This window comes from Balaenoptera borealis (assembly GCF_965194805.1).
Source record: "Balaenoptera borealis genome assembly, chromosome: 19".
In the NCBI taxonomy this organism is placed as follows: domain Eukaryota; kingdom Metazoa; phylum Chordata; class Mammalia; order Artiodactyla; family Balaenopteridae; genus Balaenoptera; species Balaenoptera borealis.
In genome coordinates, this window is record NC_138878.1 from 56,413,544 (window position 1) to 56,439,671 (window position 26,128).

The 26,128-nt window shown below is 38.0% G+C and overlaps 1 protein-coding gene and 1 pseudogene across 2 annotated transcripts in view; both read right to left on the reverse strand.

Moving 5' to 3' along the window:
• The window catches only part of FCGBP (Fc gamma binding protein), a 103,512-nt gene extending 87,011 nt beyond the window's left edge, over nucleotides 1-16,501 (reverse strand). Inside the window, exon 1 of the mRNA XM_082366698.1 lies at nucleotides 16,496-16,501. The gene's annotated coding sequence lies outside the window, so the exon portion shown is untranslated. The remainder of the gene's footprint in view (nucleotides 1-16,495) is intronic.
• Nucleotides 8,677-22,334, reverse strand: LOC309616314 (vomeronasal type-1 receptor 1-like; annotated as a pseudogene). Its single transcript has one exon. The product of its transcript is annotated as a vomeronasal type-1 receptor 1-like (transcript).
• Between the last annotated feature and the right edge of the window lie 3,794 nt (nucleotides 22,335-26,128).

Genomic DNA, 26,128 nt, shown 5'->3' on the forward strand with positions numbered 1-26,128 from the left:
GGAAAAAAACGTAAAAAAGACAAACACATGGAGGCTAAACAATACGTTACTAAATAACCAAGAGATCACTGAAGAAATCAAAGAAGAAATCAAAAAATACCTAGAGACAAATGACAATGAAAACACGACAACCCAAAACCTATGGGATGCAGCAAAAGCAGTTCTAAGAGGGAAGTTTATAGCTATACAAGCCTACCTAAAGAAACAAGAAAAATCTCAAGTAAACAATCTAAACTTACACCTAAAGAAACTAGAGAAAGAAGAACAAACAAAACCCAAAGTTAGCAGAAGGAAAGAAATCATAAAGATCAGAGCAGAAATAAATGAAATAGAAACAAAGAAAACAATAGCAAAGATCAATAAAACTAAAAGTTGGTTCTTTGAGAAGATAAACAAAATCGATAAGCCATTAGCCAGACTCATCAAGAAAAAGAGGGAGAGGACTCAAATCAATAAAATCAGAAATGAAAAAGGAGAAGTTACAACAGACACTGCAGAAATACAAAGCATCCTAAGAGACTACTACAAGCAACTTTATACCAATAAAATGGACAACCTGGAAGAAATGGACAAATTCTTAGAAAGGTATAACCTTCCAAGACTGAACCAGGAAGAAACAGAAAATATGAACAGACCAATCACAAGCAATGAAATTGAAACTGTGATTAAAAATCTTCCAACAAACAAAAGTCCAGGACCAGATGGCTTCACAGGTGAATTCTATCAAACATTTAGAGAAGAGCTAACACCTATCCTTCTCAAACTCTTCCAAAAAATTGCAGAGGAAGGAACACTCCCAAACTCATTCTATGAGGCCACCATCACCCTGATACCAAAACTGGACAAAGACACTACAAAGAAAGAAAATTACAGACCGATATCACTGATGAATATAGATGCAAAAATCCTCAACAAAATACTAGCAAACAGAATCCAACAACACATTAAAAGGATCATACACCACGATCAAGTGGGATTTATCCCAGGGATGCAAGGATTCTTCAATATACGCAAATCAATCAATGTGATACACCATATTAACAAATTGAAGAAGAAAAACCATATGATCATCTCAATAGATGCAGAAAAAGCTTTTGACAAAATTCAACACCCATTTATGATAAAAACTCTCCAGAAAGTGGGCATAGAGGGAACCTACCTCAACATAATAAAGGCCATATATGACAAACCCACAGCAAACATCATTCTCAATGGTGAAAAACTGAAAGCATTTCCTCTAAGATCAGGAACGAGACAAGGATGTCCACTCTCACCACTATTATTCAACATAGTTCTGGAAGTCCTAGCCACGGCAATCAGAGAAGAAAAAGAAATAAAAGGAATACAAATTGGAAAAGAAGAAGTAAAACTGTCACTGTTTGCGGATGACATGATATTATACATAGAGAATCCTAAAACTGCCACCAGAAAACTGCTAGATCTAATTAATGAATATGGTAAAGTTGCAGGATACAAAATGAATGCACAGAAATCTCTTGCATTCCTATACACTAATGATGAAAAATCTGAAAGAGAAATTATGGAAACACTCCCATTTACCATTGCAACAAAAAGAATAAAATACCTAGGAATAAACCTACCTAGGGAGACAAAAGACCTGTATGCAGAAAACTATAAGACACTGATGAAAGAAATTAAAGATGATACCAACAGATGGAGAGACATACCATGTTCTTGGATTGGAAGAATCAACATTGTGAAAATGACTATACTACCCAAAGCAATCTACAGATTCAATGCAATCCCTATCAAATTACCAATGGCATTTTTTATGGAACTAGAACAAATCATCTTAAAATTTTTGTGGAGACACAAAAGACCCCGAATAGCCAAAGCAGTCCTGAGGGAAAAAAACGGAGCTGGAGGAATCAGACTCCCTGACTTCAGACTACACTACAAAGCTACAGTAATCAAGACAATATGGTACTGGCACAAAAACAGAAACATAGATCAATGGAACAAGATAGAAAGCCCAGAGATAAACCCACACACCTATGGTCAACTAATCTATGACAAAGGAGGCAAAGATATACAATGGAGAAAAGACAGTCTCTTCAATAAGTGGTGCTGGGAAAACTGGACAGCTACATGTAAAAGAATGAAATTAGAATACTCCCTAACACCATACACAAAAATAAACTCAAAATGGATTCGAGACCTAAATGTAAGACTGGACACTATAAAACTCTTAGAGGAAAACATAGGAAGAACACTCTTTGACATAAATCACAGCAAGATCTTTTTTGATCCACCTCCTAGAGTAATGGAAATAAAAACAAAAATAAACAAATGGGACCTAATGAAACTTCAAAGCTTTTGCACAGCAAAGGAAACCATAAACAAGACGAAAAGACAACCCTCAGAATGGGAGAAAATATTTGCAAACGAATCAACGGACAAAGGATTAATCTCCAAAATATATAAACAGCTCATTCAGCTCAATATTAAAGAAACAAACACCCCAATCCAAAAATGGGCAGAAGACCTAAATAGACATTTCTCCAAAGAAGACATACAGACGGCCACGAAGCACATGAAAAGATGCTCAACATCACTAATTATTAGAGAAATGCAAATCAAAACTACAGTGAGGTATCACCTCACACCAGTTAGAATGGGCATCATCAGAAAATCTACAAACAACAAATGCTGGAGAGGGTGTGGAGAAAAGGGAACCCTCTTGCACTGTTGGTGGGAATGTAAATTGATACAGCCACTATGGAGAACAATATGGAGGTTCCTTAAAAAACTAAAAATAGAATTACCATATGACCCAGCAATCCCACTACTGGGCATATACCCAGAGAAAACCGTAATTCAAAAAGACATATGCACCCGAATGTTCATTGCAGCACTATTTACAATAGCCAGGTCATGGAAGCAACCTAAATGCCCATCGACAGACGAATGGATAAAGAAGTAGTGGTACATATATACAATGGAATATTACTCAGCCATAAAAAGGAACGAAATTGAGTCATTTGTTGAGACATGGATGGATCTAGAGACTGTCATACAGAGTGAAGTAAGTCAGAAAGAGAAAAACAAATATCGTATATTAACGCATGTATGTGGAACCTAGAAAAATGGTACAGATGAGCCAGTTTGCAGGGCAGAGGTTGAGACACAGATGTAGAGAACGGACATATGGACACCAAGGGGGGAAAACTGCGGTGGGGTGGGTATGATGTTGTGCTGAATTGGGCGATTGGGATTGACATGTATACACTGATGTGTATAAAATTGATGCCTAATAAGAACCTGCAGTATAAACAAACAAAAAAACAAAACAACTAATACTAAACTTTCATTGGGTTATTTGTATGGAAATATGTTAATATAAATGTTTCAGACATTACATGAAATTTCTAAAAATCTTATATGTTCTGGTATAATGTTATAAGTCATAATCCTAGTTATTACCTTAAAATGTATATCTCAGAAATAACTAATTTTCTTGTCAACTGCATTATTATGAACTTTCATCAAATTTTTAACTGTGGTCATTTTTAAGTCTTTTGTCATTTACAGACAGTTCTGTGTGTACTCTGATGCTTTTGCAAATATGTTCCTATAAAAGGGTTTCATCTTTAAGAAATTCATGGAAAAGACTCTGACAAGTACAGGTTTCTGGTAACTGACTGTACTGCTGAACTGAATGAATAAGCATTTTCAGAACTCTAATGAAAAACTGATGAACTCATAAAAGTGCTAACAAAAGATCAAGATGAAAAAAAAAATTTAATTACATGGGACTGAGTGAACTGATGAGGATGAGTATAATTTTTGTGACTTTCTGTCTGAATTAAAAAAAAAAAAAATCCAACAAGGACTCAGAGGCAAAGAATATACAAATCAATTTTCACTGCAAAGTAAAGGAGCTGTTACAGTGGAGGATTACTGGACTGAATGTCAATATTATGACATAGTATGAGTGTGTTTCATGTTTGGTAATTGCAATCATTGTTGCTTTTGTTGTGGTCATCCATGTACAATGCTTGGTGTCAGTCTATTTATCTCTTGTAAAAATAAAATACAGTGTGAAAAAAAAAAAAAAAAGGTAACCATTGTTCTCAGGAGAGTGAAAGGGTTATTAGCCTCACTCTCAGAGTTTTTATCAGGTTCACATACATAAAAAGCATACTGCCCTTGGAGAAAGTCACTACCATAAAGATGGGAAGAATACAGTAAAAAAATAAAAAATAAAAAATAAAAAATAAAAAAATAAAAGAGCAACAGGTGACACATGCTTTGGAATTAAAATCATATAACAACCTACTTTATAATTAGTGCCACGAAAACCTTATTGCCTAATTCAAAATTCCAAACGTCAAATGCCTTCTTCCTTTATCATCCAGAATAGTACAAAGACTGCAGCTATATTCTTTATATTTGTTAAAATAAAAAATTGGCTTGAAAATGGCATATTCAAATCTCTTTTTAGATTAATTTTATTGTGAAATATTTCAGAAAAAAAAAATAAGAACAGAAGAAACCTTCCTTATTCTTACAAATATCATCTAAAATTTCTATAGCAAATCATATTTAATGGTGAATTATTATAATTAATGGTGAAAATTGAAAGCTTTCCCCCCTAAGATTAGAATTAAGCAAGTATGCCCATTCTCACCACTTTGTTGGAGGCACCATCTAATGCATTTAAGGCAAAACAAATGAATACAAGGCATATAGATTAAATGAAAATAAATAAACTTGTTATTATTCACAGATGACATGATAATACACATAGAAAATAAGAATCTATAGCAATATGTTATAATTTAGCAATGTTAATTTAGCTGAATTCAAATTCAAAACACAAAGCTGATTTTATTTCTATGCACTTTCCAAAGAAATATAAAATGAAAATTTTAAAGTGATGCCATTTAGAATAGCATCGAAAACATCAAATATCTAAGAAAACATCTAACAAACAATGTATAAGACCTCTACACTGAAAAACCACAAATCACTCCTGAGAAAAATCAAATAAGAACTAAATGAGTGGAGGATATACTGTGTTTATAGATTGAAATGCTCAATTTTTTAGAATATCAATTCTGCCAAACTGACCTATGTATTCAGTGCAATCCCAGGCAAAACTCCAGCAGGATTGTTTGTGAAAATTCATAAGCTGATTCTAAAAGTATATATGGAATGTAAAGAGCAAAGAATGACTAAGGCAAGACTGAAGAAAAAGAACAAAGCTGCAGGGCTTATTACAAAGCTATTACAATTAAGATAATGTGATAGAGAAACAAGGATAAACAGATCAATGGAAGAGAGTAGAGAGTCTAGAAACTGACCCACAAATATATTGCCACCTGATTAATGATTAAAGAGACCTGAAGTACACTGGAAGTACCTAAATGGTGCCTGGATGGTTGGCTAGCCATAAGAAAAGAAAGTCTTTGACAGCTGCCTCACGTCATCCACAACAATGAAATTATATATATTATATATGTAAATGTGAAAGTATAAACAATAAAAGTTTTAGATGAAAGCAGATAAAAATATGATAATAACCTTGGAGTATGCAAAGATTTCCTTAACAGGAAACCAAAAGCACCAACTTAAGGGGTAAAATAATACAATGGACTACTTTAAAATTAAGAAATTCTGTTTAGAATATAAATGAATAAGAAACTGATAAGGCAAAGAGTGGAAGAAGATACTTACACTGAATATATCCTACAATGGACTCGTAGTGAGAATGTATAAAGATTTCTTAATGATGAAAAAGAAAAAGGGAGGTAATCAATAGAAAAAAATAATATTTTTAGAAAGAACCTCACAGAAGAAGACAGCGAAATGACAAAAAATATATACAAAGATTTTTAACTTAAGTAGTCATAGGGAAATTAAAATTAAATCATAGTGTGATATCACCCATCAGTTTGGCTAGAATGAAAAAATAGGCAATACCAAATATTGGGGGAATATTTGGAGCAACAGAATTCTCAAATGCTGCTGATGAAAATATCAATTTACTGGTACAACCACTTTGGAAAACTCTTTGGCATTGTTTACTAAAGCTAAGATATACCTACCAAATGATCCAGCAATTTTCCTCGAGCTATATTCTCAGAAGAAATTCATGTATACAAGTCCCCAAAGATATGTACAAACATATTCCTAACAGCACTATTCTAATAGCCAAATCCAGAAAAAAGCCAAATGAACATGTACATTAGAAAGATTAAGTTGTCTTCAATCTATACAATGGAATAATATGCAGATATGAGAATAAAATATCTTCAACGACATGCAATAACACATGTGAGTTTCAGAATAATAATGTTGAGCCATGGAAGTCAGATACAACGGAGTATACAAGCTGTCTTTCCATTTACACAAAGGTCAAATACAGTCAAACTAAACTATGGTGTTAGAAATCTAGATAGTGGTTAGCTTTGGGATTAGCGACTCTATTATGGCATAAAAATAGATACAGATCTTCCTCAACTTATGGAGGTTTACATCCCAATAAGCCGATCATAAGTTGAAAATATAAGTTGAAAATACATTTAATACACCTAACCTACCAAACATCATAGCTTAGCCTAGCCTACCTTAAAAGTGGTCAGAACACTTACATTAGCCTACAGTTGGGCAAAATCATCTAACACAAAGTCTATTTTATAATAAAGTGTTGAATATCTCATGTAATTTATAGAATACTGTACTGAAATTGAAAAGCAGGATGGCTGTATGGGTACAGCATGGTTGTAAGTGTTCCAGTTGTTTATCCTTGTGATGGTGGGGCTGGCTGGAAGCGGAGGCTCCCTGCATCATGTGAGAGTATTATCCCGCATATCACTATCCAGGAAAAAGATCAAAATTCAAAATTCAAAGAACACTTTCTAGCGAATGCAATTTGCTTTCACACCATCTTAACACTGAAAAATTGTAAGTCAGGACTGTACTGGGATGTTGGTATTATTCTGTTTCTTAATCTGGGTTTTGGTTTCAGGAGAGTGTTCAAATGGTGAAAATGTAGTGGTCTGCAGACTTATGATTTGGACCTTTTTCCTTATGAATGTTATACTGCCATAAAATTGGTGGGGGAAAAAAAGACATCAAGTCAAATAAATAAGAGCCTGGAACTTTTATAAATCTCATCGGTGCTAGAAGCCAGCACAGAAATAACAGGACAATAAAGACTTGTGTTTGCCAGAAAAGAAAAAAGGCAAATGCATAAAAATCTATGCAAATTTGAACAATGCTCACCACGTCCACTACGATGACACTAGTCCATCGTACCTCCCCTGGATTATTACAGTTTGCCTTCTAAATGACCTCTAGTCTCCTGCTTTGATCTCCAGAGCGAGGAGAAGGAGGAACATCATTGTATCTGTTAGGATTCAATCAGAGAAGCAGAACCACTGGGAGGGATATGGAATAGGAGATTTCTTATAAGAATTAGACCTTTCGAGGGAGCCCTCCTACACTGTTGGTGGGAATGTAAATTGGTGCAGCCACTATGGAGAACAGTTCCTTTAAAAAAAACTAAAAATTGAGTTACCATATGATCCAGCAATCACAGTCCTGGAAAAGACAAAAACTCTAATTTAAAAAGATACATGCACCCCAATGCTCATTGCAGCACTATTTAAAATAGCCAAGATATGGAAGCAACCTAAATGTCCATTGACAGATGAATGGATAAAGATGTGGTATATATATACAATGGAATACTACTCATCCATAAAAAAGAATGAAATAATGCCATTTGCAGCAACATGGATGGACCTAGAAATTATTAAGTAAAGTAATATTAAGTAAAGTAAGTCAAACAGAGAAAGACAAATATCATATGATATCACTTATATGTGGAATCTTAAAAAAATGATACAAATGAACTTATTTACAAAACAGAAATAGACTCACAGACATAGAAAAAAAAAAAAGTAGGGTTACCAAAGGGGAAGGGGAGGGGGATAAATTAGGACTTTGGGATGTACAGATACACACTACTATATATAAAATAAACAACAAGGACCTACTGTATAGCACAGGGAACTATATTCAATATCTTGTAATAATCTATAATGGAAAAGAATCTGAAAAAGAATACATATACATGTATAACTGAACCACATTGCGGTACACTGGAAACTAACACAACATTGTAAGTCAACTATACTTCAATTTTTAAAACAATTTTTAAAGGGGAATTCCCTGGCAGTCCAGTGGTTAGGACTCTGCGCTTCCACTGCAGGGGACACGGGTTCCATCCCTGTTGGGGGAACTAAAATCCTGCATGCCATATGGCACGGCCAAAAAATAAAAAAATAAAAATAGGGTTTCCCTGGTGGCTCAGTGGTTAAGAATCCACCTGCCAATGAAGGGGACGTGGGTTCGATCCCTGGTCTGGTAAGATCCCACATGCCGCGGAGCAACTAAGCCCGTGCGCCACAACTACTCAGCCTGCGCTCTAGAGCCCGTGAGCCACAACTACTGAGCCCACGTGCCACAACTACTGAGCCTACGTGCCTAGAGCCTGTGCCCTGAAACAAGAGAAGCCACTGCCGTGAGAAGCCCACGCACCAAAGAGCAGCCCCCTGTCGCGGCAACTAGAGAAAGCCCACGCGCAGCAACAAAGACCCAACGCAGCCAAAAAGAAATAAATAAATAATATTAAAAATAAAATAAAATAAAATAATAAAAATAAATAATAATTATTTTGAAAAGAATTAGACCTGATGCAATTTCGGGAGCTGCTGAAGACGTCTACAGTAGGACACTGCTGCCTCTAGCGGTGGGCCTGAGGTCACTATAGGTTGGCCGGCCGGGCGGTCAGGGTATAAAAGTTGGAAGTGAAATAGGAGGGAGTGAAGACAAAGTGGAAACTGGGTCGGTGTCTCACAACCTCCAACTTCTACAATCTGGGTGACCTGCGGAAGTTGGCACCCTGCCCTGGCCAGCACCCGCATCCAGCCCAGCACTAGGAGGAGCTGAAGGAGGACACCCGGCAGCAGCCAGCAGGGGGCGCCAGCAGATGAGCAGCGACGCGGAGCGCTGCGGCAGCGCGGGGCCCACGCAGCCCTTCAGAGCATACATGGCACTTCTTCTCTTCCAACTTCTAAATATGGCACAAATGTCACCTCGGCCAACCCTAACCTGAAACCATTCAGGAAGGGAGTTCTTGGAAACATGGTGCCAGCTTAGCTAAATTGATACAGTATAAAACCACCACCATCGGAGTGCCAGGAGCAGGCGTGGAAACTCTTGTGTACCCCTCCCAGACACATACCTTACACTACACATTTCTTCCATTTGGCAGTTCCAGAGCTGCATTCATTATAATAAAACTGCAATTGTAAGACTAGGAGAAAAAAACAAAACCAAACCACCACCATCATTCTTTCCAAAAAAAAAAAAAAAAATCAGATCATGGCATTCCTCTGCTCAAAACCCTCTAATGGTTCCCGTTCTCTTTTAGGATAAAAGTCAAAATAGTTACACTACCTACAACACTTCACATAAGCTGGCACCTTTAATTCCCACTACTTGCTCATTCCCGTGTCTCCCTGCAGCCGCACTGGTCACCTTGCTACTCCTTCAACACACCAATAATGGCCCTTCCTCAGTCTTTCCTCTCCCTATTCCCTCCACGCTCTACATCCTTGCCATGGGCTACATGCATTACTTCCTCCCTCAAGTCATTCTGGACTCTTCAAACATCACAGTTTCAGGGAGGGATTATTTAAAACGGAATCACCCAGGGCATTCCTTCTCCCCCTCCTATCTGACACTTTTCAACAGAGCACTTAACCACAAACTGAAATACTACAGTGTTATCTGTTTGTTTAACATCTTCTGCCACTCCCAGTAGAATGTAAACTCCAGAAGGACCGTTATTTTTTTCCTATCTTATTTATTACTATATCCAATATCACCTATAACAGGGACTGGCATACAGTAAGCAATCATTGAATATACTGGATAAGATGAATGAATAAATGAATGAAGGAACTAAAAGTGTAGATCCACCTCCTCTATCTGATCTTTAAAAGAAGCTTACTTGTTACTATGTCTCAGGCCTGTTCTCTCCGCTCTTAATTTTCCCTTTCTCTTATTTCAACCCTACCCAAGCTCCTATTACCAATATATGTTGTTGACAGCCAAGTGTGTATTTCCACAGCAAACCTTCTATCTGTGCTCCACTCATATATACATGTGGGTGATCTACGACTAGACATGTGCATAACACAGATGCCTTAGAGACATAACACACTCCACATACTAAAAAGAATGTGCAATATCTTTACACCCAAAATACAGCTTCGCCGGTTTCTTGATATCAAGAAACACCACTACAACCAATCCAGTTGCTCAAGTCTTAAGAGAATTGCGAGACATTGTCCACATCAGCCTTAAACTACCCCTTATGAAACAGTCACTAAATTCAGTGCATACTTCTAAGGCAGTGTATCTCAAGTCCATGTGTTCCTCCTTCACATTGATTTTCATCATCTTTATCAGAATCATCATCCTCTCTCATCTGGTTTATTTCAAAAGTCTCCTAATTCTTTCTCCCAAGTTTACTCTTGCTCAATGCAATAAGCTACGCTCATAATTATTAGGCAAATTGGATAATTTCTTAAATGCCCTCTTTCTCCTTGATTAAAAAACAACAAACGAACAAACTTTAAATCCTTTTATCTTCTTGATGAAAGCCTGAAATTACTATTGGGATCCATGGTACACGTTCTTAACCTAATCTGTAAACCTGGCAAACTGTTATCCGACCTGAACTCAATAACCTCAGCTCATGCCGAATTCTCTTGTTCTTGGCACACGAGGCAAGTGGGATTTCTTTCCGTTCTTTGTATGTTCTATGTTTCTTCCTGTAAATGGTGTTCCAACATGCCTTTCCATTTGCCTGGAACATCCACTAAGTCTGACGACATCCTCCAAAATATTCAGGAAGTAGCCTAAACTGCAGATACAGAGGGAAGCTTTCCAAGATCCTGAAACATACTATCCCAAGCTCCTCATGGCAGCATTCTGTACATCTGCAATTACATAATTATTTGTGTAATTGTTTGTTGGATATCTAGATTCCCCCACAGACTTTATTGGAGCAGATAAACTTGCCATCCACCACTGTGTCTAAAACATGAATGATACAGAGAAGGTACTTCACAGTATGAGACGAATAGATGAATGAATATTGTACAGTGCTGTCAGCAACTGGGTAAGTTCTACAACTTCCTCAGCAGGAAGAGCAGAGGCTGGAGATAGATATGGGTGTTACATTTTAAGAGCAAAAAGGGACTGAGGGTTAGAAAACAAGATACTAGGAACACACTGGTGTTCACAAGCCACAACTGTGGACTGTCAAAAAGATAAGCATACATTTCAAAGGCAGAAGAGAAAGAATAAAATATGACAAAAGTGCTCACAAGTAATATGATAGATTTTGTGGCTCTGGTTCCTGTGGATATTTGGGGTGGGGTGGTTGCCTAGTGCTGTGAATGTACTGGACTTGCTGTTTGTGCCCGTGAAGGAAACATATCATGGATCCACTCGCCCATATCATGAGTCCCAAACAAATAACATCAATAGAGGAGAAAATAACTGAACATATTGATTCTGTAATTGTGTTAATAAACAGATAAGAGCAATATCCAAGATTTGACTTCACACTGTTATTTCTGCTGTTCTTTTGTCCAGTCATTCTCATGGGAATTATGTCATTGACCAGCAAATGAAACATCCAGCTCAGGATACACAGAGAAGTAATATACTTTGGGGATTTGAATTTGAGTTCTACCCACTTAGAGTTTGTGGGGTTAATACTTAAGGCCTAGAAGCCACCCAAAAGTCAGGTGATGCTGAGGGAATTTTCCCAGGCCGCTCTGTGAAAATAAAAGATAAGTTTACATCCGATGTCATTTAGGAAATATTTCAACTCAAAGGCTGCCAGTGTCGGAGGGATTCCTCCACAAATTAGGGTCAAAGTATTGGCTAAAGCAAGATGGTTGATTATTTGCTCTAATGGTCTTAATCCATGTATCTTGAAAAGGGAGCAGATATAATGACAAAGGAGTGAAACATTCCCCACAGTTCCTATTCCAGTCTGAGCGAGGATGACCATACCTATTGCCACATAAACAGAAATCATTCCTTCAGTGGCTGGGGTATGATAATTATGCTCAGATCCACAGAACCTGGGGAGAAACAGAACAAATGCATGAATTTCTTCAAGTCAAGAGAAATACGGTTCTCACCATAATTTCTTTAAAATCTCCTTTCTGGGAACCCTATTCTAATGTCATGCATAAAAATCCACCCCTAGGAAATTCCCTGGCAATCCAGTAGTTAGGACTCTGCGCTTTCACTGCCGGGGGCGCGGGTTCAATCCCTGGTTGGGGAACTAAGATCCTGCAAGTCGCTTGGTGCAGCCAAAAAAGAAAAAAAAAAAAAAAAAAAATCCATCCCTAAGGTTTGTTTCTCTTAATCACCCAATATAGCCCTCATAATACTTATAACAACTGAAATTATCTCATTGTATTATCTTATTTCTATCGAAGGAATACAGTTCCCTCCAATAGAAACACAAGAGCCATGAAAGTAGGGATCTTATCTACCTTGTTTTCAGTCCATATCTACGGTCTAGAACAATCTGTCACTAGTAGGCAGTCAACAAATATCTATTACATGAATAAATGAATAAACGAATGGAGTCATTATTTTCACCTCAAAAGTTATTTTAATATGTCCTTTATGTTAATAGGTTTCTTAACATGGAATGCAGATTCTCTACTTAATAGTTTAGAAGAGCACATTAAGCTCTCTCATTGTGTTATTCAAAACTGCATATCCTTGCTTGATTGGGGGGTTTTGTTTGTTTTTGTTTACGCAAAAGCTTGGCCTTTCTGAGAAACAGGCATTCAAGTGTCTTATGTTGCACTGGATCCTATCAAATACTCTCTAACATTATCTTTCTATAAACCAATTCAATTTTTGAATACAAATTTTGAATCAAGGACCTAAGCTGAATTGAGCAATATATCTTTTTTCTTTTTTTTTTGGCTGCTCCACGCAGCATGGGGGATCTTAGTTCCCCCACCAGGGATCGAACCCATGCCCCCTGCAGTGGAAGTGCAGAGTCCTAACCACTGGACCACCAGGGAATTCCTGAGCCGTATATCTTAATAATGATACAACATAACAGAGATAAATTCCAAGAGTACACTGAGAATGAACACTGGAAGCAACCTCATTCCATTAGGAAAAAAGACTAACATGACCACAGGCACACAAGTATTCAATATTTTTCTAACTTCAATAAAATGACATAAAAAATTATTCCTTTTTGAAAATTAGATTATTTTATGTGTTACATTCAAAGAACCAACTGAAATTTTTTAAATTTCTTTTTTCTTTTTCTTTTTTAAAATTTTATCTTCTTTCTTCTTTTTTTTTTTCTTTACAAACCCCTGTGTCGAGGGCTGACTTCCAACAGATAGCAGTGAAGGAGCTGCTCTGCTACATAACTGAAATATTTTAGAAGTAATAAGCTAGTAATTTGCCCAAACATTACACAAATGTGCAAAATTTTAAAATATACTGTGAATAAACACTTTAAAATCTTAGGAGTAAACTAGGTCAGTGATGTGCTGGAAATATAAAAGTGAAAAATTAAATAGCATAAGAGGAATCTTAAATGAGCAGAACTACATTCCATGTTCTTGGATGGGAAGATATAACATGTCATTAAGATTTGAAACTTCTTCGAAGGTGTAGATTCAATTCAATATCAATCAAAAGAGCAAGGTAATTTGGAGGGAACTAGGCAATTTGCCTCAAAATTCAACTATAATTGCACAAGAAAATCCAAGTCATTTCCCCCAACACTTTATTATTGAAATTTTCAAACATACAGAAACCAAGTCATTCTTTAAAAATAATAATGATGAAGTGGATTGACCTACCTGATTTCTTAAAACTTAATACAACAATTAAAGTGTGTGGTACAAATGAAGAATAGTTAAACATATCAATGGTTCAGAATGAAGTTTCAGAAAAAAATTATAGATAGGAAAATCAACAAGTGAGAAAATAACTGTTCAGTATGAGGGACTAGACAAACTGGTGAATGAACTACCAAATCAAATCTTACAGGCAAATAAATTTCAGGGCAAAAAACTCAGAAAGAGCAGGAACCAGACACCCACATGCAGCAGAGGTGCAGCTGACCAAGAGAGTATTGTAGCTGATGATAAATCCTGTACATCAGATTTCTTATTGTAGGACCAATATCACATTTCAGAATCAAGTCTTGGACCCAAGCATGCCATTAGAAATGAAGACCCAGCTGTGAGGATATTCACTGGTAAACATGCCTTCTTCTGTAATTGAATTTGGCATTAATTCCAAGGTTAATTAATTCCATTTTGATTTGAAGATCAAAATCTACAATAATGTAATTTCCTAGTGCACCAATTCTAGTAAAGATTCAGACAATGTCTTAAAATCTTCATGAAGTGCACACACAGAACTTTTCAGTATAAATGAATTTCCCAAATTCAGTCTCACCCAGATAAGGTCCAGTGGAAACAGAAGACACAAACATTTATTTAAGATAATCAGTGCCCTCTAATTTTCTCTATTATACATTTAACTCATCTTGACCCCATGCTTAGGGAATCTCAAACTAAGACAGTTTAATCAAAGGACAGAGGTGAAAATTTGGACAGAACTAATGCAGGGAAAGAATTGAGATGACTTTGTAGGCAAGTGAGTGAGAGGAATAGAATCTCTGCAATGATCAGAGAACAGCCCTTCACACTGATTCTCTCAGGGACTCTTGCATATTCTCATGAGAAGGTATTATTATCCATACCTTGTGTAGATTCCCATCTCCAAATATTCACTTCTTTTTTACCCCCAGATAGTTTCTAAGTCCAAAATAAAACTCCCCTCACCTGAGTAACCTTTGTTCCAGGATGCTGGACCCAATGTTTACCAGATTTATCGTGGGAGGGAAAAGCTGAACCCTCGGTTATAAGTTTGGTTTTCCTGACCTCACCTCTCTAGAGCTGTGATTATTATGTTATTTGTAGCATCAATGACAGTGCCTCCAAGAAAAATCTCTAAACATTTTTTCTAAGCACACTAATAATCCAAATTAATTATGAGTGTTTAAAGAGACTATCCCAAGATGCTGTCAGAAGTAATTGGAAGAAAACATTTTTTTCTGCACTCCCTACAGAGATGAGGACAAATAATTGTGAGTCCTAAAAAGTGAAAACTTAGAGAATAAACATATGACCCTGCCTATATTCTGAAAATCTCTGAGGGGTATATTTCCTAGAAGAGAATTCTTAGATTCCTAAGACCTTGATGAATTCTACCTATTAAAGATTTGGTAAGAAAAAGAGAGGCCTTTCTCAAGGAGAGAGAGTGGGGGACATCTAAATAAGGTAACAGGTATTGACAGAGAACCCATTATAAAAGGTAAAATAAATTAGATGGGGCTGTGTGATGGAAAATCAACTTACTATGGAGTCAGAGGGCATGGGAGTGAGGAAATGGAGGGGAGTACAGATCATACTCTCAGCAAGAGTAACCAGAACTTCATGGGGTGAAGGGAGAATTTAAATTCTGATGGGTAAGAGCTGGTAGATCAGGACTTGTTGAATTACGGTAAATAGAAATTTAATACTCATTAGATCAAAGTCCATTATTAGCAAAAAAAAGAGTGGGATCCATGCATAAGTAAAGAAATTAATCACAGTTTTTAAAAGGGGTATATTACCAACTTAACATAAATTAGGAAAAAAGAATGGATGTAAAGTGAGGATTATTCTGAATTGTGAAAGGAAATGGAGGGATTTCTCAACAGATGACTTCAGCTTCTTTATGATTCAGGAGACAAGCATATCTGAAAAGCATATCTGAAGCATGGAGATTTGAGGATAATTAAGAATATCTGAAAGCACAGCAGTAGATAATGGCATGCAGAGTTGAAACATGAAACGGAAGAGATCTGTTGGGCAGAATCATAAGAGGAGTTCAGGTTATTGGCGATTAAATATTTATGCTGACACCAATCTACCTAGTTGTGTATTCAGCTGCACAAAACTACCATAGTGTAGCCACAGGGAAAAAAAATGGACACTAGATTCAACTAATGCTGAGGTTTTTCCAGGACAGGGTGATGGGATGAAATAAGAAAGGAAATAAAGTTATTGAAGGAGACTGAAAGGATTAACCAGAAAATTACACAAGAGAGAGAAATGAAGAAAGAAATATTGGGTTGAATTGACATGACAGAAAACTAAGAATGTATATAATGGGCTCAAAAGGCAATGAGAGAGAAGGGGAGCTATGTAGAAAAAGAATTCCAGAAATCTGCATGGGGCCCCCTTGAATCTTTGCTGAACACTAAGTTGTGCATGCATAGGGTGAAACTCCATAAAACTGCACATATAAAAACCAGCTAACTGTGAACTAAACAGTTCCCAGAGCTCATTCAAAGCTGGAAGGTGCTCAAGATATGACCAGCCAGAAAAGAGAGTCCTCAATGATCACTTAGGGCATTCAGTAGAGGCACTAGGAGGGCCACACCTTAGTAGTTGGACTAAATATCTCTATAAAGAAGTTATTCTACACTTACTTAACAAAGCTTAAATGTAAGCTTTGAAAGAATCAAACTGAACCACAAGTAAATTAAATACACATCAGAACAATGCCTAATACTTCTTTTTAAAAAGAAAGTAAAATCCAGGCACTCAAGAGAGTAAAACTGACAATGTCCATCATCCAATTAAAAATTATTAGATAAACCAAGAAACCAGAAAAATATGGCCCTTAAACAGAAGGAAAAATAGTCAATAAAACAGACCCATATATCTTTTGTTTGTTTGTTTAATCACTACATGACATTAACAATAAATTACACACTGGAGAAATGAAAATCAGTGAACTAGAAAAAATATTAATAGAAACTACCCAAAGTGAAACAAAAGAGAAAAAAAATTGAACTTTTAAAAGGTAATGGAGGGGACACAGTTTTTCGAGGCCAGAGCCCACTGTATCCCCCTTTGCCTGGCAAAGTAATAAAGCTCTCCTTTTCTACTTCACCCAAAACTCTGTCTCAGGGATTCACTTCAACACCGGTGTACAGAGAAGCTGAGCTTTCGGCATCAATTTTGGTGCCCAATGTGGGGACCACTCAGGGATGGTCCCAGGTTGGGGGGGTCCCTTGGCTTGATCAGATGCTCCAAGGTTTTTTCCATGCCAGCCTCTTTTGGGGGAGCGGAGGGTTGGAGAATTCCTTTAGAGGCCAGATCGCCTGGGACCCTTGCCTGGAAAGGCCGAGCCCCAGTCATACCCCATCCGTCATCTTGGTAGCTGGAACTCTGAGGCGGGAGTAGACGGTGGGAGAGAGACCACCCTAGCAGCTGCCAAGGCCGTCTTTGCCTTGAGGATGTTCCTCTCTTCCTCCTGCTTGGACTGCCCTGGACTTCCTACTCTGAGGAATTACTTTGAGGAAGCAGAAAAGTAGCATTTGGGACGTTGCGACACCTCGGCCAGCATTTGGGTAAGTCCCCCATCGTGCACGCTGAGGCCCCTTTGGCCCTGTCCATTTGGGGGAGACCTAGCTCCCATTTGGGGGATTTTCCGTTTGGGGGAATCCATTTGGAAGGTGCGCCGCTTGGACAGGGGTCATGGGCTAAGTGGGACTTGGAAGCCGATTTGAGCCTTGTGCTGTTTGGTTTTTGGTTTTTGGTTTGAGGCTTCCGTTGCTGGTGAGGATTTTGGTTTGCTCTTCGTCCATGCATGAGTGGTCTATCGATCAAACATGGAAAGCCCTTCTTCTTCGGTTCCACCTGATAGCCCCCTAGGGAAAATTTTGGCAGATTGGTCGACCTATAACTATGAATCTATGACAAAAAGAACGAAATTCTATTGTAATTCTGTTTGGCCAATGTATATTCTTAAAAGTGAGCACAGGTGGCCTTTGTATGGTGCCCTGAATTACTATACTATTCTTCAGCTAGAATTGTTCTGTCACAGGAATGGACAGGCTGGGAATTCTCTCCACTCCATCTGGGCTAGCCACTCTGGGCTCACTCCCTTGTAGGAACTGAGCCACTCTGAGCCCCCTGAGAGCCAACTCTGCGTTTGTTTTCTTTCAAGAACTGAGCCGATCTGTTTGGAAGCCTTTGTCTGGGAGTAGAAATGGAATCTTTGGGCTACTTGTCTGATCTTTTGTTTGTGGGACCATGTTTGTTGTTTGTGTGGATGTGTCTCAGTACTTGCATTGACCGGTTGAGATGAATAACAGGGCTCACATGTGACAACACCTGGGGACCCTAATGCGTCGGGCTTTGCCTGTGGGAACACTGGTTGGGATTCTCCGTTTTGCACTAGCCTTGTTACGGGCGAGCAGAGCTCTGTTACATCTTGTAGCCCCCCACCCCCACCCCCGTAGGGTATTGTTATAAAACTGGGGGATCTTCAGCTATGCTCTCATGAAAAGGAATTGGTATTTCTCTCCCCTGTGCCCAGGCCCTCAGGAATACTTATCTAAACCATCTCTAGAGACAAAAAAAAAAAAAAAAAAAGGCAGGAGTTGGGGAAGAAAGCCTTTTTAAACTCATGCAGAAAAACTGAGATTTCTGGTTCTGTCTTTATGTAGAAGTTAACTTGTAAATGAGCTCTATTTAACTGACTTAAGAGTAAGCACTTACAAATTGAATCTAAATATCTAGAAAATTGGCCAAGATAAATTCTAGGACCACATGATCTGGGAAATATTCAGTACTGAACTGATATCTGCTATTGAAGGTGGCTTAAGCTTGTTGGTTTGATTAATATAGACATGTCTTTAGAGTCATCAATATTAAGTATAACACTTTTATTGCACCTAGTTTTGATAAAATTTAAATAAAATCTTGTTATATCTGCTGCAAATTTGTCAGCAAGGAGAGTACCTCGATGTGAAGAAAATTTTAAGGGGAAAAAATGTAAATGAGATCAGAGCTTTTAGGTAAACTCTATTAAGAATAATTATGTTTAGATGCTCAACATCACTAATCATTAGAGAAATGCAAATCAAAACTACAATGAGGTATCACCTCACACCAGTCAGAATGGCCATCATCAAAAAATCTACAAACAATAAATGCTTGAGGGGGTGTGGAGAAAAGGGAACCCTCTTGCACTGTTGGTGGGAATGTAAATTGATACAGCCACTATGGAGAACAGTACGGAGGTTCCTTAAAAAACTAAAAATCAAACTACCATATGACCCAGCAATCCCACTACTGGGCATATACCCTGAGAAAAGCATAATTCAAAAAGAGACATGCACCACAATGTTCATTGCAGCACTATTTACAATAGCCAGGACATGGAAGCAACCTAAGTGTCCATCAACAGATGAATGGATAAAGAAGATGTGGCACATATATACAATGGAATATTACTCAGCCATAAAAAGAAATGAAATTGAGTTATTTGTAGTGAGGTGGATGGACCCAGAGTCTGTCATACAGAGTGAAGTAAGTCAGAAAGAGAAAAACAAATACCATATGCTAACACATATATATGGAATCTAAAAAAAAAAACAAGGTTCTAATGAACCTAGGGGCAGGACAGGAATAAAGATGCAGATGTAGAGAATGGACTTAAGGACACAGGGAGGGGGAAGGGTAAGCTGGAACGAAGTGAGAGAGTAGCATCGACATATATACACTACCAAATGTAAAATAGATAGCTAGTGGGAAGCAGCCATATAGCACAGGGAGATCAGCTCGGTGCTTTGTGATCACCTAGAGGGGTGGGATAGGGAGCATGGGAGGGAGACGCAAGAGGGAGGGGATATGGGGATATATGTATACATATAGCTGATTCACTTTGTTATACAGCAGAAACTAACACAACATTGTAAAGCAATTATACTCCAATAAAGATGTTAAAAAAAAAAAGAATAATTATGTTTAGAACATCTATCTAAAATAGTCTTTCCAGATTTTGGCAACTTGAAATTCTAGAGCTGTGCTAAATAAAGTGATGGAAGTTTATTGAACAGCTAGATCATTTCCAAATAAAACAAGATACTGAAACATTTAAAAAATAGAATAAAATAAAAGGTAACAGAGCTTCATTTACCTGTGAGATAATATTCAATGGGCTAATATACACATAATTGAAAGAGGAAAAGGGAAAAAATATTTATTTTGAAAGGAATAAGGGCTGATAATTTTCTCAGTGTGATAAAACTATAAAGTACAGGTCCAAGAACCACACTGAAACTCATAAAAATTGAATTCTTGAAAACTATAGTTAAACATAAAATCTTAAAAGCAGCCAAAGAAAAACACATGTTAGGAAAAGAGGAACAAAGATGATTTCTTATCAGAAACTATGCATACCATAAGACCATGGAATTATATCTTACAGAGCTGAAAAGGAAAAAACTGTCAACCTAAAATTTTATACCCAAATAAAATATCTTTCTCAAGTGAATTTAAAACAACTTCTCTAATGCACAAAAACAGAGAACTTATCACTAACAGACTTTTACTGAGTTAAAGAGTTAACTTCCTTTAACTTTGGAGTTAAAGGAAGTTCTTCAAATAGAAGAAAAATGATACCAGATGGAAACCTAGATATACACAAATAAATAATGAGCACTGGAAATGGGAACTATGTAGGTAAATGTAAAAGTTTTTCTATCTTTGATTTCTTTGAAATATTATTTTTAAAATAGAAATTGTAACAGTATGTTGTGAGGTTTATAACATAGGTAGAAGTAAAATATATGACAACTGCATAAAGAATGAGTGGGGGAATGGAAATATGTTGTTGTAGGGCTATCACATTATATGTGAAGTTGTCCAGTATTACTTGATGGTAGACTATGAGAAGTTTTCTATTGTAAATCCTAGAGCAACAGCAAGAAAAAAATAAGATATACAACTAATAAACCAATAGTGGGGATAACAAGAAATCCTTTAAAAATACTCAATGAATACAAAAGACAGAAAGGAGGAAAAATAACAGAGAGGGAAAATAGAGAGAAAATATTTTTGTAGGTAGATTTAAACTCAACAATATGAACAATCACATTATAAATGGCCCACACACTCCAATTAAAAAGCAAAGATTGGGACTTCCCTCGTGGCACAGTGGTTAAGACTCCCTGCTCCCAATGCAGGGGGCCCGGGTTCAATCCCTGATCAGGGAACTAGATCCCACATGCATGTCACAACTAAGAGTTCACATGCCACAACTAAGGAGCCGGTGAACCGAACTAAGGAGCTCACGAGCCACAACTAAGGAGCCCGCCTGCCACAACTAAGACCCAACACAACCAAATAAGTAAACAAATATTTAAAAAAAAAAAAAAAAGAAATGAAGTCACATGAGGGTGGGCCCTAAACCCCATACGTGTGTCTTAAGAAAAAAAAAAGCAAAGATTGTGAGGCTAGATTAAAAAGGACCCAACAATTAGCTATACATAAGAAATTCATTTTTTAAATTCACATAAAGACATAGAGAACAATTCAACACCCATATGCAAAAAGAAAAAGAACTTATATCCATATCTTACAGCTTAGACAAATATTACCTCAAATTTGATCATAGGACTAAATCTAAAAGTTAAAGCTATAAATGCACAAGGAGAAAATACTTGCTTCCCTGAGGTAGGTGCAGAGTTCTTAAACAGAACAAAAGTACAAACCGCAAAAGAAAATTTTGGACTTCCTCAAAATTAAAGGCTTCTGTTCTTCAAAATTCACAGTTAAGAAAATAAAAAGGCAAACCACAGGCTAGAAGGAAATATTCACAATGCTATAACCAACTGGTAACCAGAATATATAAACAACTCTTGCACATCTATAAGAAGAGTCCAAGCAACTCAATTGAAAAACGAGCAAAACATCAGTTACTTCTCAGAGAAGCTATATAAATGGTCAATGAGCACTCGAAAAAATGCTCTGCATCATTAGTCATCAGGGAGACACAAAACTACAGTGAGAGCTTCCCTGGTGGCTCAGTGGTTAAGAATCCACCTGCCAATGCAGAGGACATGGGTTCGAGCCCTGGTCGGGGAAGATCCCACATGCCGCAGAGCAACTAAGCCCGTGTGCCACAGTTACTGAGCCTGCGCTCTAGAGCCCGTGAGCCACAACTACTGAGCCCACATGCCACAACTACTGAAGCCCACGCGCCTAGAGCCCGTGCTCCGCAACAAAAGAAGCCACCGCAATGAGAAGCCTGCGCACCGCAGTGAAGAGTAGCCCCTGCTTGCCGCAACTAGAGAAAGCCTGTGCACAGCAATGAAGACCCAATGCAGCCATAAATAAATAAATAAATAAATAAATAACTACAGTGAGATACCACTACACAACCACTCAAAATGTAAAAGACAAATGATGAAGAGCAACTGGACCTCTCATATATTGCTGGCAGGAAAGTGAAATGTTAAAGCCACTTTGGAAGACAATTCCAAATAATTTTTGTCGCGTTAAACATACTTACCATACAACTCAACAGTTTCACTTCTAAGTATTTACCCAAAAGAAATGAAAATGTATGTCCACACAAAGACTTATACATGATGTTGATAGCAGCTTTATTCATAATAGCCCAAAATTGGAAACCACCCAGTGAACAGATAAGCCAATTATAGTATATTCACAGACAGGAACACTGTTCAGCAATGAACAATGATATAATTGCACGGAATTCTGCTCAAGAATGGATAACTGATACAATACCAAGGATAAAGCTTAAAAACATTTTGCTGAGCAAATAAGCCAGGCACAAGAGGGTACATACTATATTGATTCCATTCTTGTGAAATTCTAGCAAAGTCAAATCTGTAGTGACAGAAAGCAGATCAGTGGTTGCCTAGTTGCCTGTAACTGGGGAAGGAGGTGGAATTTACTCCAAAGGAACTTGACAGAACATATTGGGGTGGTGGAAATGTTTTATATCTTGATTGTAGTGATGGTTGCATGGGTCAAATATATATTGGTCAAAACTCATTGACCTGTACACTTACAGTGATACATTTTATTGTATGTAAATTATAACACAATAAAGTTTATTTAAACAGAAAAAAATAGAAGACATTCATGTTTGGGTAGGATGGCGTAGTTTGAAGCAAGCCAATGCTTCTGCTCAGAACAACTAGAAAAGCCAGATCAATTACTACGAGCATATTTTAAAGGTATCAGAGAGCTGTGAAAGCAACAAGGATTGGGGAAATAAAATTCCAGAGAGGGAAGAATCTTCAGACAAATGCTGAGGATCCTCATGTCTCTCTAGGTGCTTTGCAAATTCTGGGTATGGTCCAAAGATTGTGAATCTGGGGACTTCCTTGGCGGTCCAGTGGTTAAGAATCCTCACTTCCACTGCAGGGGGCATGGGTTCGATCCCTGGTCAAGGAATTAAAATCCCACATGCCGTGGGGTGCAGCCAAAAAAAAAAAAAAAACCACAAAGACTGTGAATCTGGACTTGGCGCAGGAACAGGGCCACTGCTGAGACATAGAGAAACCAGCAGAACTTTTGGAAGTTGTATGAGGGTGGCAGGGATCAAATGGAGATTTCAGGGGCTTCAAGAAACTGATTTCCTACTTAAGACATTTGCTGAATAGCAAAATGTGGCCGGGCAGGAGGCTAAGTAACTAAACCAAAACCTCAGAAAACCAGAGTTGAACTTCCCAAGGTATCCAGGTACGAAGGAGATAAAGTCCCATTAGTGAGAGGGGCCTTGAGAACAACAGGTGAGACCTGAAAATTTTATAGGGTATGGGAAATTACCACTGATGACCCACAGTGACTTTCTCCCTTGGAGTATTTACCAATCTAGACTCAGAAAGAGGCTGAGAACTCAGATTTTTACCCCGGGCAAAAATCCGCTGCCAGAGTTCAAAAAGAAATCCAAGTGGCTTCCTCCTCAAGTTTCTGTTTGAACTTTTTTGCCTGGCCTGAAGCATCAACTCAGGCACAGCACACTCTGGCCAGGAAGCTGAAGCTGACCCCAAAGCCTTCCAGGGCTGAGGCCGTGTCAGGGCACCTCACACATGAGAAGAACAACCCCAGAGGGCACAGGCGGTTCCCCTGGAAGCAAAGAGTTTACAATTGTTAGGGCACCCCAAGCAGGACACGCATTGGTCAGGCAGAACGGGTTCACAGAGCCCCCAGCATGGCCGCCTGCCCTGGGCCTTCCTGCCCCAAGGTTGCCAGACCAGTCCAAATGGTTCAGTTCAGTCCTTGCTTTCAGAAGGAATGCCCGAGGCAGTCAGTTCCAAACAGCTTGCTTTTCCATTACACCCGTCATCTGCCTCACAGGTGTGGACAACATCTAAAGATGTTTTGCCTGCAATGTGCAGGAGCCAGGGTCACCTCCTGTTGTCTCCTCATCAGTTCTGTCAGGTGTGATTGTAGGGTCAACAGTCAATTAGAATTCAAAGTACATGCAGCAGTTTCGAAAAACAGCAGAGGCATTTTTCTTTAGGAAGGGAAAGCTTCCAGGAGTAGTTTTGAAAAGCAAAAGATCATTAATGCACTCCCTCTCTTCCTTGCTTCCCTCAGATGCTGGGATTTGAGAGGGTTTTTTTTTTTTTTCTTCATTGTTACAAAAGTAGTGTGTCTCACTCGGCAGTCATAACTTCACATTTTTTTTCAATCATTCCCTACTCTCACTCAGACCTGTCGTCTGGAAAAGTTGTGTGAAAGAGAAACGAAAGTATTTTCATAGAAAAAAAATTTATATAACAAACAGAATGACACGTTCTGTTCAGAAATTGGTCAGGATGGAATCCTGAATTTTCAAAAATTTCAAAATGGGTTTACATAACCTTCCACCCCCTTAATCCTGATCATTTATTGGGTAAGTAGTCTAGAAAAGATCAATCCCTTTCTGGGGTAGCTGTATTTAATAATCAAACTGCCTTCCTAAGATGTGTGTACCAGGAGGAAGGTGAAAAAAGTAGAGGCAGGCTATCAGTCCATTGTTGCAAACTGCATCTAATCCAGAAAGTTGAACACAAGTCAGCAGGAATGAGACATCCCCCAAGAGAGGGGTCAAGAGCCAGATCTGTCAGGAGTGGGTGGAGGGGTCACAGTCCTTGTGATGTCCTCCTTCAACTTGCAGCTTTGGGGCAGGAATCACGAGTTAGAAAAGCAATTACCTGGCATTAGAAACACAGAGCTTATTGGAAGCTCAATTTTAGATGGTCCTATCAGAGAATAAACCCTTTCCTGTGGGCACCTGTGAGTGACCCAGATGGTCCAGCCAGCATGCACAATGTTGTCACAGTTTTGGCCCCCACAGAGGGATGCCCTAAATCTGTAACAGTCCTAGAGTGTGAGTTCTATTTATTGAGCTATACCTGCTTTCATTTCAGCACAGCTCATAGCAGGTTTTCACTTAGAGACAGCACCAGGGAATCAGGATCTGTTGATTCAGAATTTTTAAAAAGCCAGCAGATTTTCTTCAGCCTCAGCAAAGACACTACAGCGCCAGACAGCCATGTTCCAAGCCCCAGTGACAAGCAAGATTTTCCTAAGCCCTTGTTATCTTGTCAAACTTAGAGTCCAAATTGATCCACTCAAAATGTAAACCTCAGGCCAGAAAATCATCAGCCTCTAAGAGCTGTCAGATATACAACAAGGACCTACTATATAGCACAGGGAACTCTGCTCAATATTCTGTAATAACCTAAATGGGAAAAGAACTTGGAAAAGAATAGATACATGTATATGTATAACTGAACCACTCTGCTGTACACCTGAAACTAACACAACATTGTTAATCAACTATACTCCAATATAAAATAAAATTTTTTAATAAAAAAATAAGAGTTGTCAGATACACGATTTCACAAGAGCTTATTAGCAAACTGAAAATTGCTTTTTTTTTTGAAGATCTAATTGGCTTTATTAAGCGATTCATGAATCCAGCAGCATCCCATCTAGCAAGTAGAAGTGCACTCACTGAAAATTGCTTCTTAAAACTCCAAAAGTGTATCTCCATCTGGAGACTGCCTCTTTTTATGTTGTCTCATTTCTTCCTTTGACTCCAATAGGCAAAAATCATGGTAAAAGATCATCACCTATGGAAA